The sequence below is a fragment of the Nipponia nippon genome, unplaced genomic scaffold (assembly GCF_047370975.1).
Source record: "Nipponia nippon isolate SJK-2023a ecotype South Korea unplaced genomic scaffold, ASM4737097v1 scaffold_4, whole genome shotgun sequence".
In the NCBI taxonomy this organism is placed as follows: domain Eukaryota; kingdom Metazoa; phylum Chordata; class Aves; order Pelecaniformes; family Threskiornithidae; genus Nipponia; species Nipponia nippon.
The window spans coordinates 32,117,248-32,132,382 of NW_028262358.1; the positions used below are offsets into that span (position 1 = coordinate 32,117,248).

The 15,135-nt window shown below is 41.2% G+C and overlaps 1 protein-coding gene across 2 annotated transcripts in view; it reads left to right on the top strand.

Annotated features, from left to right (window-relative positions):
* The first annotated feature begins 1,129 nt into the window (after window positions 1-1,129).
* Window positions 1,130-15,135, top strand: part of LRFN2 (leucine rich repeat and fibronectin type III domain containing 2) — a 233,929-nt gene continuing 219,923 nt past the window's right edge. For both annotated transcript variants that reach the window (XR_015708298.1, XM_087775071.1), the window contains exons 1-2: window positions 1,130-1,174; window positions 14,863-14,917. The gene's annotated coding sequence lies outside the window, so the exon portion shown is untranslated. The remainder of the gene's footprint in view (window positions 1,175-14,862; window positions 14,918-15,135) is intronic.

Below are 15,135 nucleotides of genomic sequence, written 5' to 3' on the forward strand. Positions count from 1 at the left end.
ATGAGTTTACTGTGACAAAGTCAAAGCTCATTAAGAAGCTGCTCAATAGTTTTTGTGCATTACATTCTAAGCCATAGTGTATTACTGAGGAAAAATGGACATGATATTATGCACTGTTCAGTAGAAATTACTGCTGTCTGAATTAATCTAGGATGGACAGTCCTAGACAATGCTGTGTTAGGTAAAGAAATTATTTTTTTTTTCTAACATGTAATGCTAAACAGAGCCATTAATTAAAGTAAGACAGGGCATGTGTGGAACCATTTGCATATTCTTTTGAAAAGTGAAATAAGTCTACATTGAATTTCCACCATCTGGCAAACCAGAAAACTGTCAATATTAACAGCACTGTCAAGCCACCATGGAAGGAATTACAGAGATAAAGGTGATGGAGGAAGCACCATTCTCACTTTCTGGGAAGCTTTACTCCTGAGCAGAAAAAAGAGATGGTTTACCCATAGCAGAAACTCATGTGGCAAGGACTATGACAGCAGTATCAGTCTAAAACAGAAGAGTGATAATTCATTGTCTTGTTGAGACATATTTGTTGTTGCTTTTGTTGGACACAGAAGACAATATTGCAAAGAGGTCTGAAGGAATTCACAAGAGGTGGAAGATTTTCTGACCTTTCATCAGCTTCATTATACAGGACCAGGGAACTTTTTGCCATAGGTGCTTTCTCCTCTTATTTATAAAATGCTTCTTGGAATCACATGAGAACATGAATGATCATATTGCAAAACACATAATACTGCCAATACTTTTATCACTTTACTTGTGTTCGAAGAATATCAGGCATACTAATTAAGACATTCTACAGAGAAGCTATAAAACAACCCAATGCACTTACAGCCTGGTTTACTGCAGTATATAGTGGGTCAACCAGATAATAAACAAGGAAAGATCAATTGTAGTTGTTGGGAGCATTCAATAAGAGTTATGTTAGGGCTTTGGTAAAGTTCTGAGGCAATGACAATCTTCCAGGAATTTATTATGCTAAGTTCCATGCCAGAGTGAGTTGAGCAGCTTTATTGAAATCAGCTGAGTTGTATCAGTAGCAGCCAACTGAGAACTGAAGCTGGGGAATATAATGAACCTTCAGGTCAGGTGTGCTTCTAATTGCTGGGTCTGGGAGTGCAGCAATCAGATGGTGCTACAGGAAAGCAGGCTGTCAGTAAGTAGTGCTTTTAATAACTATTTTTTCTGGGCAGTCAGCTGGTCAGAAGGGGTGCGGTGGTGTTTCTGTGTTTATGTCTTCTGTTATAGGTATGGCTGCGGACATGTGGCAGGGAGTCGTGAAGCAGTTGATGTTGTATGCCTATACCTAGGCACTGTGTTTAGCTAGAGAAGTGCTACAGACTCACAGCAAGGGAGGAACGCTAGTGTATTCTGTAGAAATCTGTAGAAAAACTATCAGGTAGATCAATCAGCTTACTAATGGGAGGTGAAGAATATTAGCCTTCACAGTTGAACATGTGATGCTGACTTGTAAATTGCAAGTTTTGGCTTTTTAAGGAAACAAGACTCAATGTACTTTTACTAAATGTGAGCTCAGTTCCCTTAAGTGACTTAAACTCACCAGGGAATGGTGAGTAAGTGTGGTGGGGAGTAGGCTCAAGGCCCTAAAGTGATTTTAAAATAAAATAAAAAATTTTTTGAGCTTTCACAGCTTCAAAAGCCAGGTGGAAGGGACCTCGCTGATGCTGCTGATTCCTGTAGTGTGTCACACGCACAAACACATATGCAAAGCTTGAGCAAAACTCCCAACAGAGCTGGCACCAGGCACACCAGAATCCCATGCAGGGCAGTAGTCTGAAAGAGCCCAGCCCTTGTTTGCCTCTGGGCTCCTGGGATGACTTATGTGTCTGTTCAGTGAACAAACAATTGTTGGAAACTGAACTGGAATAATTTTGGGTTTTCTGAGGGGGCAGGGTAGGGAGGCATTTTTTTCAGGTCAGCTCATACTGAAACTTTCTATTTTGGCATTTTCTTAAAGCTTTGGTTTTGCCTAATAAAGATGAATGCAGGGAGGAGGGCAGCAGTTAGATCACTGACCTCTCTCCTTTACCAGCCAAACAAGCAGTTTTCCCTACTCCTGGCCAAATTATTCCTAAAATAGCTACACCTTTGGAAATTGACTCTTTTTCTAAGTTATAAGAGAGGGTGAGAGAGTTAATGCCTTTGAGGAAGAAGTAGAGGAGTGGAAAACCCTGCTTTCATCCAGGAGGTTGTCTGAGTAATCAATTACTCAATCACTGTCCCTCACTTTCCTATATCCAAGTGCAGTTTCTTTATGCCTTCCCCACCAGGCTGCTAAAGGTTTGAAGCAAATCTTTAATGGATAGCTTGCAGTTGTGATCACTTGTTATATGAAAATGTTATTTCAAAGTGAAATGTCTTTCAAAGTGTTGGGTTACGACATTAGAGTTTTTCAGCCTTTTCTCCCTCCTCCTTGCTCAAACACCTTGCAGAATATAATTGTAAGTAATTTCAGCCATGTCTTATTCTAGCTACCAGGACATAATCTGTTTACTTTCTCCACTTGCCCCGTTCTGCTACAGTGTTTCTGGTCACCAGTTTTTCTCCCCCACTATGTTGAAGCAGAGCAGTGACAATAAAGGAAGAAGAAAGGTGGAAGAAATATGCTGTATACTTGAAATGAGGTGATTTCTGGTTCCAGTCAAGAGGAGACAGAATGATCTGTGCATTTTTAAAGACAAATATTTTAAGAGCAATTTTGAATGGGGGTTATTCTTGCAGCAAGCCAGAGTAATGGGTGAGGATATAATCTCTTGGCTGATACTAATCAGGAGGCATGCCAGTCTCTGGTGTTACGGATAAGCGTAACTTGCAGGAAGGAAGAGACTTGGGTCTGGAGTTACTTGCTCTGACTGCAGCTGTATGCAGTGTCCCAGGCTGGAGCTGGTACCAAGGCCAGCTGAAAGCTAAGGAGCTAAAGCAGGGCTCTGCTTTGAAGTATGGTTGTGAAACTAGCACTTTTTCACCCAACATTTTGCCATTTGTTGTTACTTCACAGAGTGGTTGATGTTGAAAGGTTCAAGCAGGGCCACCTGTGGCAGTCTGCCCAGGACTATGTCCAGATGGCTTTTGAACATCTCCAGGGATGAAGACTCCACAGCCTCTCTGGGCAGCCTATACTAGTGCTTGGTCACCCTCACAGTGAAAAAGTGTTTCCTCATGTTCAGATAGAGCCTCCTGTGTTACAGTTTGTATCCATTGCCTCTTGTCCTGTTGCTGGGCACCACTGAAGAGTCTGGTTCTTTTATTTAGTCTCCTTTGAATTCAATAGCAAAAATTGAGCAAGATGCCCCAGAAAGTAAATTATCTGAGACATAAGATTATCAAGGAGCTCAGTGGGACTTGTCTTTAAATCCCTTGTCCAAGACAAGACACTTTCTCCACATGGCAAAGAGTCCAGAGGGAAGGCTTCATCATACCTTCAGTGTCCTTCACTTATACCAGCATTAAGGGATAGGCATTAAATCTCTTCAAAATGACACCATTAAGAAATACAATATTATTGTCTGGGTTCTTGGATGCTTGTTTTCTCCTAATGAGCTTCTAATTCTCACTCACACTCAAAGTAAAAAAGCTCAGTAAACAATCTGAACTTACCCAGTGCTGCTTGTCCACAGCAATCACTGGATGATGAAGCTTTTTTGAAAAAGTGCTCTCACAGCAAGTTTATTACATTGCCTTGCATTCTAAATATGGACCTTGAGGTTTGAAGAACTTATTGCTTTGCAAGAACTAGCCAGGGACTGGGCCCTGCTCGGCTTTTGCTTCTGCTGTGATATCCAGCCTTGGTTTTACCCACTCCTTATTCTGAGTGGATTGGACCTGGCATCTCTCATCACTGGCCTCTGCATGGTGTTGGTTGCAGGCAAGATCTGTTTTCTAACAAATTCATTGTGCACCACTAGCCACAGTGAAATGCCAAGTTCTAACCCTTCCTCTTCCCATGTATTTCATTTATCATGCAGTCCTTCCTTTGAGAAAACCCTATTGCACTGATTAAGGGGTTATACAATGTTCATAAATCTTCTACTTCTCAGCTTGCACTTGATAAATTGGGCTTGGCCGTAGTTGGAGAGGCAGATGACTGCCAAGTGCAAAATACCCATCCTGAAGGCAGCATCTAGGACATGGAGTTGAAGGTGGCCAAAATCATAATTCATGCAAAATAATCTTCTTGGATGCTCCAGATCTTGTGGCCAACTCCTACAATACTGCCAGTTTGTTTAACTGTAAGTAGCAATGCACATCTCGCTAAATCAAGCTCCAGACAAGGCAGCCTACTAGGGACTGGAGAAAACCTCTAATGTATCTCTGTCTGACAGCCCTATGAGCAACCCAGCCAGTCTGACAGTAGACCAGTAGAGTTTCCTACTGTTATATGTATGCACAATAAATGTGTTCTGGTAGTCCTGCAAGAGGACAATCTGGTTTCTATATCTTTCTCCTTTTTGACCCTGGTGAGCATGACCCCAGGCATAGCAAATAACTGCACTGTTTTTCTCAAGGGCAGCAAATTAGAAGATCACAGAATACTGGGAGTGACATGAAAAGGTTTTTTTATGACCCTTTCTCATGAATTACAAGGCCCCTGATTATTTATCAGGTAAAAGATATCTAACCTTATTCCTAGTCTCTTTCTGGGACTCACTAATTTCTTTAAGTGAAAGAGATATTTTTCATGAAGCAGTATAAGAAGATCTTCCTCTTTCTTTCCTTTTGCAATAGTGTAGGTGGGAGGCCAGACCCTCCACAAAATATCTCAGGCCAATGAAATGCTTCTCTTGTATCTACTGACTGGCTTTCTCCAAGCCTTTGTATGCTGTCTCTAACACTAGGATTTGTGCATAGTGAAAACTTTTTAAAGAGAATCTTCAGTTCCCTTCCCTTGTGCCTTCTGCTGAACCTCAGTATCATTCCTCTCCTCATATCAAGGGCTACAAGGTTATCAGTATCCCATGTTCTTTTCATCATGGAAACAAATATTCTGGATTTTTCTTGTCAGAGTGGTATCAATGGCTATTGCAACAGATTACTTTCTAGCTTTGCTTGCATAGTATCCTGCATGAGGCACCTCTGTTGCCTCTTGCAAGCACTCAAATTCTCAGTGTAATATCAAAAGCACATCAACAGAACAAGAAAAAATTATCCTTTCTGGCCAATTTGGATATCTGTACTAGGTTCCAGTGGCTGGGATGTTTGTTTATGTGCATCTCCATTGGGGGGGTGGAAAATCCAAAGTATAGGACTCATGGCAGGACAAAGACAGTGATATTAACCATGCATGTCCAGTATGCTTAGTACAGTTGCAGCAAGAATTCTCTCTTCAGTAGTGTGCTTGGGAGGAGATTTTTGACTTCACAATTCAAACATGAGAGTCTGGCTTTCTGAAACAGAATTTCAGACTTCCCTGTGAACAGCAAACAGTTGCACCTAGCTCTGCAGTTAGTCTCAGTTTCACCCAAAACAGCAGTATGTCATACGTGTTATTTGGTTCCTTGCTGAATGCTTCTGTTTTTTCACATGAAGATGCTTTGCAGCACAATCCCATACCTTGCTTTGATGCCTATTAAGAGCTGTACTAGTAGAGAATCTCCTTGGAATTTCTAGGTGAAATCTGATTTATGAGAATAGCTTTTAAGTGAAGCTGAGAATTCAGTGCATTGAGTTTGGGTGCAGATTTTGGGATCAAAAGACAGACTAAATCATTATAGCTTAATGCACCAGAATATTTATTTATTAGCAGCTTGCTAGACTGTGCCACTATATATGAAGACCCAAGACAAACATCTATCTAGTAGTGTATGGAGATACCACGTATGTTCCAGAAGTGTATAAATCATAGAATCGTTTATGTTGGAAAAGACCTTTAAGATCATCAAGTCCAACTGTTAACCTAACACTGCCAAGTCTGCCACCAAACCATGTCCCTAAGCATCACATCTGCATGTTTTTTAAATACCTTCAGGGATGGGGACTCAACCACTTCCCTGGGCAGCCTGTTCCAGTGCCTGACTACCCTTTCGGTGAAGACGTTTTTCCTAATATCCAACCTAAACCTCCCCTGGTGCAGCTTGAGGCCATTTCCTCTTGTCTTATTGCTTGTTACTAGGGAGAAGAGACTCACCCCCACCTCGCTACAACCTCCTTTCAGGTAGTTGTAGAGAGCAATAAGGTCTCCCCTCAGCCTCCTCTTCTCCAGACTAAACAACCCCAGCTCCCTCAGCTGCTCCTCATAAGACTTGTGCTCTAGACCCTTCACCAACTTTGTTGCCCTTCTTTGGACATACTCCAGCATTTCAATGTCCTTCTTGTAGTGAGGGGCCCAAAACTGAACACAGTATTTAAAGTGCAGCCTCACCAGTGCTGAGTACAAGGGGATGATCACTTCCCTAGTCCTGCTGGCCAGGACTATTTTTGATGCAAGCTAGGATGCTGTTGGCCTTCCTGGCCACCTGGGCACACTGCTGGCTCATATTCAGCTGGCTGTTGACCAACACCCCCAGGTGCTTTTCTGCCAGGCAGCTCTTCAGCCCCTCCTGCCCAAGCCTGTAACGTTGCATGGGGTTTTTGACACCGAAGTGTAGGACGTGGCACTTAGCCTTGTTGAATCTCATACAGTTGGCCCCGTCCCATCAATCCAGCCTGTCCAGGTCCCTCTGTAGAGCCTTCCTACCCTCTAGCAGATTGACACTTCCACCTAACTTGGTATTGTCTGCAAACTTACTGAGGGTGCACTTGATCCCTTCATCCAGATCATCGATAAAGATATTAAATAGAACTGGCCCTAGTACTGAGCCCTGGGGAATACCCCTTGTGACTGGCTGCCAGCTGGACTTAATTGCATTCACCACCACCATTTGGGCCTGGCCATCCAGCCAGTTTTTTACCCTGCGAAGAGTACATGTATCCAAGCCAGGAGCAGCCAGTTTCTCCAGGTATTAAACAGGTAATGCCATCATAGTTCATTGTTCCAGTCTATGCTAAACCACATTGTCTTCCTGTGTAGGGAAAGCCACTGTTCCTTCTAGTTAGGCAGTTGCTTCAGTATTTCAGCTACAAGTGTATAGTTCTATCACAATCTTTCCTCAGTTTGCCCAGTACTCTAACAATGGGTATCAATAATCTGAACTTTCTAGATGTCCTTTAATTTTCATTAGTTTAAGTGGAAAAAAATAAGAGGCAGACCTGAGTGATCATGTGCAGTGTTCTCTCCAGTGATCCACTCTTGTTTCTCTAATGCTGCAAGATGTGTCATTCCTCAAAGAGGTTATTTCTAAGAGACCTGCAGAATTTCTGGATTTGCTTGTCCAAATTCTTCCCTTGTACAAATCTTAAATTGTCAGTGGACTGTCCCTCGTGAGGGATCCTCCTAATAGATTAATGGAGCTTTGCAGTCCTGTATTCTCACCTCTAGAGTCCTGCTGAGCCCTGCAGGTTGCCATTAACAAAGTTGGAAATGGAAGAGCTGAGTGATACTTGAAAAGCAGAAAATCCTGGAGACACTGACTTAGGTGTTACGATAGCTAAGAGATAGTCAATGTCTTTAAGAAGTGAAAGGATTATGCACACTTACGTTCTGCTAAACTCCTTTGATAAACCAAAATGCACTGTGCAAAACTGTACCTTGAGGTGAAAGCAGCATCATTCTTCCTGAAGACAACCTGAGAACAAAGCGCAATCCCATCCCAAGGGAAATGTCTTTCTTTAGACTTGCTTATTGAGCAGGATTGCACTTAAAGCAAAGGAAGAATCAGTGCATGCAGTTCTGGGTTGGCTTGCTGTGTTAATATCTGCAGCAGTGACTAATGTCTGTTGTCACATATTCCCACAAGGATTACCATCCTAGCCAGTGAACTCTGAGAACATGCCAAGAAGCCTTTGGCACTCTTCTTGTTCAAACAGTTTGGCATTTTCTGTACTAGCAGTGAATACAACACCCCTAAATCTCACTTCTCCCCAGTCTGGAAAAAGGGAAATGAGCCCAGAATGGCTGACTGTTTCCAGGCTTGTATTTCTTTTTCCCCAAGTGCTATCACTCTACAGAGATTTGAGCTTGTTTTAATACATCTGTCATCATGTTCAGCTGATATGAATGTTAACTGGATATATTCAAGGCAGTATTACTGATCTGTTTTATCACAGAGTATATCCAGGCTCCAAAGGTGATACAGAATAACCAGTGTTTTTACCCTCAGTCCACATAGGCTGCTGTGTAAATTGTCAGGTAGAAAATTTCTACAATTTCCTCCCCAGAAATTTAAACCCCATCTTATCATACAATTGCCAAATTTTTCCCCATGTTAGCAGTGGTTATATGTGTGATGGTGTCTTCTAATTCAAACATGTGGCCTGCCTCTATCCCATGCTTCATTTCTGAAAAAGGATCTGGAGCCCTTGGTTCTTCCTGTCACTGCTAGCATCTTCACTATACCAAATGCTGTTGCCTCAGGCTTTGGGCACTGTTCAGATACTGAGGATGCTGAATAGGTGATTGGACTTGTTCTTCCTCATTTTTAGCTCTGTGGTTCCTGGTAAAGCCTGCTGATCCACAGAACAGCACGTGCTCGGGAAGGTGTGCAAGGTGGATTAATTCATGGCGAGGAATATGGATGCCTCAGTGCAAGGCTTTCTCTTCTTTCATTAGTGACCCTTAAAGAGACTTCCTAAGCCTTTGAAACCTACCTATCATATTAAGTTTAATGGATTATTATTTTAGTAGATTATTATTCCAGATTATTAAAATACCTTGTTATTCCAGGATATTTTTTAAGAAGTCAAGGAGGCTCATTTGTAAGCTCAGCATGAGGGTAGGGCAGCCCCTCATCTTTGTTTTTGAAACAAAATTACCTTGCAGCACTGTTTTCTGATGCTTACGTCTTACAATGACAAAGCTTAAGTGAGCCTATGGTTGTGCTCATGTCTGCTGGGATGGATACAGAGCAGAGATGGATGATTCTTCTGTCAAAAAAAGAGTGAAATCATGGTGATACACTGTTATTGTGCTCCTTGGTAAGAATGAGTGTGCTGGGAATAAATTTAGGATATAATATTAGAATATAATTTCAAACAAATCCATCTCGTCTTGTTTGCAAGATCTTTTTATTGCATTCAGCTGGAGGAAAATGTCCTTCTTTACCCCCAAAGGAGTTATTTCAAAACATTTATATAGCACTGAAACATTTACACAGTGCTCTACACTGCTGACATGCTTCTTACCTGGGTGAGCAGAGACAAGAGAAATATATGGATGATGAGCCATTACTGATGAAAAGGAAGGAGAGAAATGAAGTGTAAGGATAAGGAGGAGCAGAAGAGCACTGGGCTGTGAGCAAACCAGGGCTGAACCTGGAAGGAAGTTATTGCAGATCACAGGAGAGGAAAGTTAAACTATTTCTATGTGCCAACACTTTGAGAAAGAATGTGAAAGCAGATCGACAAAGCAGTGTAAACAGGGTGAAGAGCAGATGTCTAATTAACCTAATATTTTTTTTTTTAGAGCAAAGTCATTCCTACATGTCCCTGCAGAAGTGTGAGCCATTTGCCAGGAAGCACTGCTAGTTAAATTAATGTAGCAGTGACATTATGTTTAGAGACAATAGATGCCCAGTTATCTTCTCGCATACACCCACCTAAATCAGCTGAAATCAGAATTACATGCTGTGGTAAAAACTACGCAAGGAAGGAAAGCAAGCCCTAGGTCTGTGCTGCTTAGGAATTATTTCCACAATGCAAGGATAAAGAGTGTGGCCTCTGCTGTATACAGATGCAGAGTGCAGGAGGAAGATCTCCCTCATCTTGTACCCTGTCTGCTGTTATGCCTGAAACTGCAACAGAAGTATTTTAAGCCTAAACTTGATCAGAAGCCCTGTTTTATCACAAGTAAGGTTATAGCTCATAGAGTAAGGAATTACTATGGAGAATTCTATATATATGACTTCACATTTCCAATATATAGTGTAATTTGTAAATTATAACGTAGGTTCTCTGGCCACTTTCATACAGAAAATTCAAACTAAACCCTGAACACTCACTTCCATTAAAGACTGCCTAAGTATCAGATAATACTGCCAACTTACACAGGCTGAGGATATGGTAAAATCTTTTGTGTTAGATTGCAAAAGATGAGGTGTTGGTGCCACAGGTCTGTGAACAGTATTTGAACAGTTGGTTGCCTGCATGCAGTTGGCTGCCTGCCATTTGTGAATTGGATTTTGTTGGGTTGAGTTCCTTCAACATGATTGTTTCTTGCATCAAACTTCTTCAGCTCTATGGACTTCTTTGCCACTGAAGTCAGTGAGGTTAGCAAAATCCAGGGAATGAGAATACCTCTCTGTGGAAAAGGGAAATTAAATTTCCATCTGGAGTACCATGAAGATTTCAGGCAATCTGTACATGTTGATACATCAGGATCTCTGGAAAGTTGGCCAAAGCATTCAATTTTTGCTCCCTTTAAGGCTGTTGTCTCCAGGGGCTACTTTCTCATGTTTTGAGAGCTTCCAAAAGCATTAGGAGTCTCTTCTGGATTTTGTTACCTTGGCTCAGAGGTGTCACTTAGAAAAAACAGAAACAAAATGGTTAAATTATTCAGGGGGATGTCTATTGGTTTGAGACTGGGGAAAATAAGCAATCTGTATACATAACTTCAGTCACCCCCCTTCAAGAATAGGTATTACATAAAACCAGAAAGCTATTTTCTGAGGACCTGGGACAGATTTACTACTGAAGCCAGTGGAGAAGTCCCTAGGTTGATCTAAGATTCCCGATTCTAGTGTAGTAGAGACTTGTATTGGAGAACCTACCTTTATTAAAGCTCCAGTTCCCTGAAGCCCTACAGAGTCAGAGTCAACAGTTTCAAAGCACCACATTACCTGTATGAAGAAGTTGTCTTTTATAACATGAAGATGGGATATATTACTGCTTTTTCTAAAAACACTCAAAAATTCAAAAATCCATCATCCATTTGAAATGGCTTATTCCTTCCTACAAAGGATCTTGAAATGTCCAACATCACAAAAAAGTCAATAAAAGAACAAAATAAACTCCCATAACAGTTCTTTCCTTGATCTTTTTCTTCAGCTAGTTAAGAAGGAAAGAAGAAAGAAAATAAATCACTAAATAAAGACAAAGAAATTTGAAAGTTACTCAAAACAGTGTATTGAGTGGCCTGGATACTGAAAGATTATAGGAGTGTCAGGCTTTTAGGTCTTAACAACATAGTCTTTTTCCCTCACCTTGGTTATGGTGAATGTTCTAGTTGTATTGAAATTGTGGGGAAAAAATTTATGAATAAGTATGCAATGTACTTCCCTGTGATGGAATCAGTTCTCTTTCCTGCATGAACAAAACACTTTCAATATTGGAAAAAAACACACAGCAATACAGTTTGAACAGACTCAGTTTCTATCTTTCCAATAACTTCAGATGATGAAAGATTTCCTAGCTATGTCTCTGTAGTCTTACTCTGGATATAAGCTGTTGAAGTTTTTTGTCCTTTTTTTCTGTATACAGTTTCATATCGGCTAGACTTCCTTAACCACATTGACAATATGCCTTTAAGATTTTTGTTCAGGTCAATAATTTAATCTTCTGTAGTTGACTGGAAATAATATCTGTATCCTAGAGGTCTTTAGGAAAAAAACCAAAAACTGTTAGCAACCACCATTAGAAAGTAGCTAGCTAACAATTTAGAACAATTGTTAATGTAGAATTATTGAAGGCTAAACATGTCTGGGTGGGATATTGGCTGGGTAGGATTCTTTGAGATCAGGGACAGTTGGTAGCACAGGATGGTCAAGGACAGAACTTTCCTTGTAAATTTGATTGAGACAGATGATGGCATGATATATATCCATAAAAATGGCCATTCACATATATGTATATAAGTACAGGACTTGCATTCCCTGTTTCCCTCCTGCCCTGCCTGAGAAGGTACAAGGCTTATGGGAGTTCCCATGTAGAGTATTCACTGGAGTACTACCCTTGAGAGCTGCCACCCTCCTTTACTTACTGTCATGAGGTTAAGTATATGGTACCAAATAATGACTGAAGAAGATAAACTTTTACATTTGTAAAAGGTAAACCTTGTGTGAAAGGTGTTGCTGTTTCCAACTATGAACAGTGAAGGGGATGGGAAGAATCCATTTTTTCCTGTAGAAGAAGATAGGTGGTAACACTCAGTTCATTGCACCTATGCTAAAGCAAGGATAGATGTGACTTGGTGCTGTAATTCCTGAAAGCATAAGGTAATCCTTTACTCCCCCCTGGCTACTACCAAGTCTTTCTTGTCCTCTTGCTGTCTGAGTCACATTAAACAAAGTATCAAATAAAATTCATGGTCTGACCAAACTGCCTCCCTCTAACTACGGGGTTGCAATGAAAGACCTCCATATCAGCATCCGCTAAGTGCTAAGGAGGGAGTGAATTTACGGAAAGAATATCTGCCTCATTAAGGATGATTAATGTGAAGGAAGAGCTCATTTATCTGGAAGTCAAGTGCTGGATCAGACTCTGTGGGCAGGAGGGGGAAATATTTGACTGGAGCAAAAGCTGTCACTGCAGAAGGAAAAAAGGAGAGAAACAATCTCTCACACTTAGCAAAGGATGCAGGAAGACCAGGACTCTTCTGCCTTCTGCAGGGGAATTTCCTTTTTTTTAAATAAAAAAGGGGGGAGGGGGGATAAAAAACCTCTTCATTAAAGGTCTTAGAGCCTTGTGGCTCTTCTTGCCTTCATCTCTGGCTGAATAACTATGGACCACCTCCCCTCTCTGCCACAGATGTCAGGTGAAACAGATATTCTGCACCCACTGCTTCCTGGTGTTACATTGCCCTCATTTGCATCTATCCAGTTTGCCAATAAGCCTGCAGTACGTACTGCTAGCTGGAGGGGTTTGTCAGTCCCCTTGCTATTGGAAACAAAATACAGAAGAGGGAGTGATAGGCTTCTCTGTGTATCTGGGTTCACCTGATGTCACTGATATTTAGAAACCAATACATTTGGAGGATGTAGTTGAAAAAGAATGCTATATCCTGGCAGTTCCTCAGTCATTATTTTTAAAAAATATTCTTAGGATTATCTGGGCTAATGTTCCTCACGTATCCTGGAGTATAGCACCACAGTGGTTATTCTAACCTTTATTTCTGGGAAGTCTTATATCTATGATCTCTGAATGCTCAGCAGCAAATGAACTACGATGGAGAATCCAAGAGCTATCTACAAGACGCTTTATCTCTGGTATCTGTCTTTATGGTGCTTTGCTGCTGAGCTGTTAGTGCATTTTTGTTAAATCAGTGCTGCTGGTGAAAGTGAACTAAAGCCACTGGCTTCTTGACCAAAAGCATATTAATAATCTCTTCTATGTGGTGGCTCAAGATTGAATGATTTAGGCAAAGGAATTGGAATAATCCAGGGAATTTTCAAAGGAGAAAAGAACCAAACTGTATTAGTGTGACCAAAATGGTCGTGTTGAGTGGTATATAACTGAAATGAGTCACATCTCGGTGAGAGTTGTCTTGGGCATCTGTAAGCCTCATCATACATTTGTTCCTTGGGAAGTTTTGACATAGGCACCGTTTTGATGAAATGCCCAGGGCACAAGATTCCAGAGGCAATTTGGGCAGATTCAGCATAAGCGGAGTCACAGCAAATCTGGTGAGGCCACTCCAGAAATGAATCTGATTTCATTTGTTCAAGTTACTTTTAGGAAAAATTTCAGGGTCATTGTGTGGGAGAAATTTGTGTTGTTGCTGCTATGCAAATCTTTTGCTAGTATCTGCCATGTGTTACTGTCTCTTATCTGGAAGAGATCAAAAACATTAACAAGAGAAGCATTTTGGGATGAGAGAAACATGGTTACTGAGGGCTTTTTTTGATAATTATCTAATTTTTCATACAAGTATTTTAAAATGAAAAATAAAAAGAAGATACTGTGTCTTATTTTATAAAAACTTAAATGCAAATGTGTAAAAACACCATTCAAACACCTAAACCATAAAATATTCTACCAGGAAACAAATTTATAAATTAGTCTTGACCTGCTAACTTAGGTTTTAAATGCCTGTCTTGTTCAGTTTGGGATCTCAATAACATTGAAGTAAAGGTAGAACAATCCTCTAGCCGACAGTGGACTGGTAGAACATAGAGGTGGGTTGAAGAGACTCGAGGTCAGCAGGGTAAATGTAAATTCTGTCTGAGCAGCTCAGAGGTAGCTGTTTGGGGCCAAAGCCTTTCATGCAGTTGTAAATTTGTGTCTGAATAGGTCAGGTAAATACCGAGTCTAGAGGCACTCTCCTGAACCCCAGTGCATGACAGGTAATAAGAACATCATAGTATAGCCATCACTTTCAGTTTAATCATACCTACGCTTGTGACAGCGAGGGCTGTTTTGTCATGCTGGATCTCATTGACTGGACAGTGTGGGGTCTTGGAGCTGGAGCCTGAAGTGCCCTCTGCCTCTGGAGTACTTTTGCAGAGCTTTGGGACTGAGGCTGAGAGTATTTTATGTGTTGGGACTGACAAGCATGCACATGCTGTGAGGAGCCATGTGGCAAGAGATGACATACATCATATGTAAAGGACACCAGCAGAGAGGATACATTGAAGGGCTGGTCTTTTACTGATCTTTGTCTGCATTATGCTTAGTCTCAGGCAGCTGCTTCTCCAAGGATATGAGCTTTCATGAGCATCTGTCGCCACTAACTAAATCCTATTCCTAATTTTGTAGAAGATATTGGAGTGAGTGGAGTGATGGGGAGCACTGGTGAATTCGGCAGACCTTATGCAGCGTTTGAGCCTGACAGTCTCCTACTGTGTGTTTTGTCCGCAGCTCCAGAGTTGAATCTTGCTGAGCCACTCTGTCTCCTGCGTGCAATACCTGACAGGTATTTTTTTTCCCTTTGCACGTAGGCTGCTGCTTGATCTCTCACTGCATTGCCTTTCCTTTGTATAGACAGTAAGGAAGGATGAGGGGAACAGGTGGAGAGTTACCTATGGGGCAGAGGAAGCAGAATAGCTGACTGGAAAATGCAGTATAAAGAAAAGTAAAATCCTGCCATTTATACTTCAGGGCAGACATAGTAGGGGCTGGTGTCTTAGTAAT